Consider the following 6,015-nt stretch of genomic DNA (forward strand, 5'->3'; position numbering starts at 1 on the left):
ACAAAAACAAGAGCTGCTCAAGGTCAAGGCTTAGACTAGTTATAGATTAGACACGGCACACGGCCCATTGTATATTCATACTGAAAGTCGATGAAGCCAACATCTACTGCCAAATCCACCCATCTTGACGTCTTGAAGTGTCTAGATTAGACACGGCACACGGCCCATTGTATATTCATACTGAAAGTCGATGAAGCCAACATCTACTGCCAATCCACCCATCTTGACGTCTTGAAGTGTTTATGGGACCCCTTTAAAGCCTTGTACACACGTCCGTACAGATTCGCGCGAACAATCGTATGTACATATGCCTCAACATTCACTGTACGTCCTTGTGGACGCAATCCACGTATGCCTCAGCATTCAAAAAGCTATCTGATTTGCAGACGACACGAAGACATGGTAGATGTAGATTTTCCACAACATGACAACAATGGCGTCATTCCATCATTGAAGATAGTTATCACTTAACACTGTCTCACAAAATTGACAGTCTTCTTTAAGGAAATTAGCCATAAATTGAATCAAATACTAAATTGCTGCCCATTTTAAACTAACTCTGCTCATACACATGACAAATCAAGATTCTCCAAAAGATTAGCTTCAAGATTTACCTTCAAGGGATTACTAGTTCAAAGTTTAAATAAATCTCTCTATAGATAGCCTAGCTATCTAAAACGTATAATATCATATTGAAGATTACAATTTTAATTAACAACTCTGATTGATAACATGAAACAAACACAAGATGATTTGATAGCCACAGTAAAATAATATTTGAGCTGTACTTTCTTGTAGGAACCCTGTAGAGAAGCTTTTTTCACTTAAATTATGCAGTTCTAAATTTGTTAATCATGATACGAATTATATACTCCATGCATGTTTCTATTTAAATATTTGACAATCCACATATCCTACAAAATTACAAAAATCCTACAATTTACAATTAGTTATTGGATCACAATTTGATTTGTCATTTATTAACCTAATTCATTGGAATTAGGTTATGACGCCTTCAATGTTTACGTTTTGCCTCACCCGTATGGCAAAATCGCGTCCACACGTACATTCAATGCTCGCCCGAGGCGCCTTTGAGCACGCCAAAATACCGACAGGGTTCCGGTTCGCCCACATGCCTCAGCGAACAGTGTCCACACGTGCGAATGCAAGCCCATACACGTATGCTCACCCGAGGCAAACGTACGTGTGTACACCGTTTAAGTGTTTATGCGACCCCTTTAACTTACATTGTTGTTATTCAATGCATTGTTGTTAGCTTGGTTGTGACGTCAAGATGGGTGGATTTGGCAGTAGATTTTGGCTTCAGAGGCTAGACTTCCCAACGTGACTATTCTATAACTGGTCTAAGGGTCAAGGCATGGCCATCTTCATCACAATTATTGTAGGATGTTGAGGTTCTGGGATACGGTAAATTGTCCCAAACGGTAAAGACTTCCGCGTCCCATGGGCACAGAATAGGTATATGTATACTGTGCCATGGGAACCATTTTGACAGTTACGCCTCTATGGTTACGCGACTCAAGCAGAGACTGAATTGATTGCAACTCTAGTCTCATGTGTTTTAAAATGATGACTTCACAGGGACTAGAATCGACTGGTCTGAGTGTCACTGTTTTGTGAACTGTCACAACTAGAGTTGCGCAGTCTCTTCTCGACTTGAGTCGTGTAAAGGACTTGCCACACCAAGCTCGCCAGTACCGCCGAGGTAGTACCGCTGGTGGTAGTTTTCTCGGCTGAGCACGCCACACCGAAAAACGTCCGCTAGCGGTAGTCTCCGAGTAGTGAGTCTAGTAGTGGGGGGAGGGCGTGACTACAGCCAGTAGCGGCTCGTGATCTTCTAGCTTGGGGGTTCACCTCATGATCTATTGGAGAGAAAGGTCAATAGGATATAGAGTATTGTGCATAATCAAGTGTAAACGTGATCAATAATAATTACACCCCAAAGGTTGAGCTTAATTTCTACAAATATACATTTTTTGTCCTGTTCATATTTTTCTTGTTTGATTTTTACTTCGGGAGTTGGTCACCATTATGTTTTATTTTACACCTACCTTCAATATTAATATTGTTTGTATTTAACAAATACTGAACCTTATTCATATTCTTCTTCAAAATGCTGTTATGGTAACACAATAAATTATATTCACACTCTCACTAAAAGAAAATGGACACACTAGAAATACTCACGAATACACAAAACACACTAGAAATTACTATATTCTTCTACATGCAAAACAAATTTATATAACGAAAAATGCAGTGAGATCTATCACAACTGTAAACAGTGTATACCCGTAACCATACCGTATAACCTCAAATCTGTCACGCTTAGGCTACTTCTTGTTTACCGCTTTTTTACTGTTTACTGCCACCAATTTAAATTTATTGGTTATAAGCAAGTTCAAGATGGCACTGTATCCGTATCACGAATACTCATGATTCATTCCGAGGTTTACCGAATGCTTCAATTGCCTCGGCTAGGTTCAGCTACTCTCGGATGAACTTGTGCAAACTTGGTTCACACAGGATTGTGAACCAAATCCGTGCTAGCAAACCGATTCCCCTCCTCCATTCCACTACCATACCCAGCCTTGTTTTTGGGTTCACATCAGGAAATGAACACTGCTTTCCATCTCCGTCATTCCATTCGGTGCTGTTTCAAGCAAGCCACTCCGGGCTCTCAGGCACCGGCCGCAAAACATCGACATTAAGTTTACGTAGATGAAAAATGTTGTGATGTATTTAATGAGTATAAAATAGAAATATAATTATTTGAGTTGCAAATTCATCATTGTATAGGAAGTTGATTCAATTCTGGGGGAACCATTCAATGAACCATTGAACACATAGAACGAGCCGCCACTGACTACAGCACTCAGCACTGTACTCGACAACTCAAGCAAGTACGCAGTGAGACGTACTAGTTGCGTTGTGTTGCAAGGAGGAACACCGAATGAGTCATCACTCTGTGCACATGCACTACCTCTTCGAATCGCCTGCCATGTATTCAGGTTGAGCGCGCCACACTGAGCTCGCTTTGTCCACCGTACTACCTCTCAGCGAACTTTTGTTGAATCGCCTAGCAGGCGGTCGTAGGTGGTAGTGCGCCGTACTACCGCCATAGTAGCGAACTCGGTGTGGCGCGATTAACCTGAATACATGGCTAGCGATTTTTAAAAAATCGCTACCGCCGCGGTAGCGAGCTTGGTGTGGCGTGCCCTTAAGGCTCAACTCACACTACTAAAGGACTCGCCCCACCAAGCTCGCCAGTACTGCCGAGGTAGTACCGCTGGTGGTAGTTTTCTCGGCTGAGCACGCCACACCGAAAAACGTCCGCTAGCGGTAGTCTCCGAGTAGTGAGTCTAGTAGTGGGGGGAGTGGGAAGAGAACAGAGTGACATCAAATTGAAGAAAAGTCCAACTACGGTGTGGGAGTGAGACGTACTAGTTGCGTTGTGTTGCAAGGAGGAACGCTGAATGAGTCATCACTCTGTGCGCATGCGCTACCTCTTCGAATCGCCTGCCATGTATTCAGGTAGAGCGCGCCACAATGAGCTCGCTTTGTCCGCCGTACTACCTCTCAGCGAACTTTTGTTCAATCACCTAGCAGGCGGTCGTAGGTGGTAGTGCGCCGTACTACCGCCGCGGTAGCAAACTCGGTGTGGCGCGATCAACCTGACTACATGGCTAGCAAGTTTTAAAACTTCGCTACCGCGGCGGTAGCTTGGTGTGGCGTGCCCTTAAAGGACTCGCCACACCAAGCTCGCCAGTACCGCCGAGGTAGTACCGCTGGTGGTAGTTTTCTCGGCTGAGCACGCCACACCGAAAAACGTCCGCTAGCGGTAGTCTCCGAGTAGTGAGTCTAGTAGTGGGGGGAGGGCGTGACTACAGCACTCAGCACTGTGCTACCTCTTCGAATCGCCTGCCATGTATTCAGGTTGAGCGCGCCACACTGAGCTCGCTTTGTCCGCCCTACTACCTCTCAGCGAACTTTTGTTTAATCACCTAGCAGGCGGTCGTAGGTGGTAGTGCGCCGTACTACCGCCGCGGTAGCGAACTCGGTGTGGCGCGCTCAACCTGAATACATGGCTAGCGAGTTTTAAAACTTCGCTACCGCGGCGGTAGCTTGGTGTGGCATGCCCTTAAGATCAAGAAGAGACCCGACTGAAGTCGAGAGCATATATGTTTCTAAATGATGACACTCAGACCAGTCAATTCTAGTCTCCACGATGTCACAATATTTCCAATTCCGGCCAGCTGCAAGATATTTTGAGTTCCAGATATTCCCAATTCATGCGACCCTTCTCAACCTGAGTCACGTGTGAGTTCAGCCTATGGACTAGTAGTTCTGTGAACAGTACACCTCACACAGTATTCTCATCCACAAGTACCAGATGTCAACGGTTTTAAATGTTGACAAACTCAGTTCACGTTTGAATTTGTATTACATATGATGTAATTCATCCAGTTCCGTGATGATCTTTCTATCTGATGAAAATTAATTCTCTAGAATCGAAAATATTATAATTTCTCCAGCATTATTTATAGTGCGGTCCACGTTATAATGGCAGAGGATAAAGATAGAAGAATAGCAATGCTGATTCTCTGCATCAATTAATTATATTTCTATACTGTCAAAAATATAATTGGCATCGTTGTGAACCTAGAAAAGGATAGTAACACCGGCTTTGTCGAATAATAGACAAGGATAGCGAAACCTAAGTTGATCAAATACTGTCATTATAACGTGGACCTCACTATAGTTCATTTGTTTATTTTTATTCACCTATTAAATTGGTTTTTTCGAATGTGAGAATATTGATACTGATGGGCACGCATAATAATACCATGACTGCAAAACAAAATATTGAAACCAAAGACCTTAAAGCTGCGATTGGACCAAATTTATTTAAAAAATGTTAATAACTTAATCCTTTCAAATTATATTAGATTGAACATAACTCATCATACACATGATGAACATATATGTGTTTGTCAACTTCCGTTCAATCTAATAGAATTTATAAGGATTAAGTTATAATCATTTTGTTAATAACTTTGGTGTAAACCCAGCTTGAAGATGCATACCATACCTCTTAAATGTCTTTGATTGAAACTATAGACCTTATACAAATACAGTAATAGACTGGCTTCTCCACACATCTGTGTAATCACTTGTCAGCTGATTTATGATAAATAATTCTATTGTCTGATTTTTACTCTAATATTAGCGTATGAAGGAGGCTCCTTTTTCCTTTTATATTATCCTTGAAATGCAAAATTTCCAAAAACCTTGTACATACGTCGACGCGCAATTTAAAAAGGAACATACCTGTCAAATTTCATGAAAATCTATTACCGCGTTTCGCCGTAAATCGCAACATATAAATATATAAACATTAAGAGAAATATTCCAAACCATCGACTTGAATCTTAGACCTCACTTCGTCCGGTCAACAATTTATATTACTCCAAATGTCATGATATCTTTAGTTCCATTTTACACAGTTGTGATGCTTGTGCTGCAAGCATTATTTTGCCCGGTTTAATGTTACAACCATGTTTAATTTTTCGAAATAGATTCGATTTAATTCTTTACATAACGGGAAAGTTGTTGGCAAAACAACTCTGTCGACTTCAATCTCAATAATTTTGATAAATCAGTAAAAAATCATAATTTCTTGTGTGTTTGTCGCCCTTTCCCGTGAAAACCCCATACAAATAGGGTTTCTGAAAAATCCACCCAGACATTTTCAAATGACAAAAAAGAGAACATACCGTATAGTAAACTTGTTCATTATATGATTTAATTATTTATCCACCTCTGTACATTCAGAAACGGCATTTCCATTTTTTATTTCAAGTAATTAAGTATGCATGCACACACACATGTTTATCATCCATGTTCATTGTCAGCGAGAGGCTTCTAACATTAATTAAACAACCAATAACAATGGAAAAACACTGAAAAATCACAAGTGATAATGATAAAAAA

This window comes from Nilaparvata lugens, chromosome 12 (genome assembly GCF_014356525.2).
Source record: "Nilaparvata lugens isolate BPH chromosome 12, ASM1435652v1, whole genome shotgun sequence".
NCBI classification, from domain to species: Eukaryota; Metazoa; Arthropoda; class Insecta; order Hemiptera; family Delphacidae; genus Nilaparvata; species Nilaparvata lugens.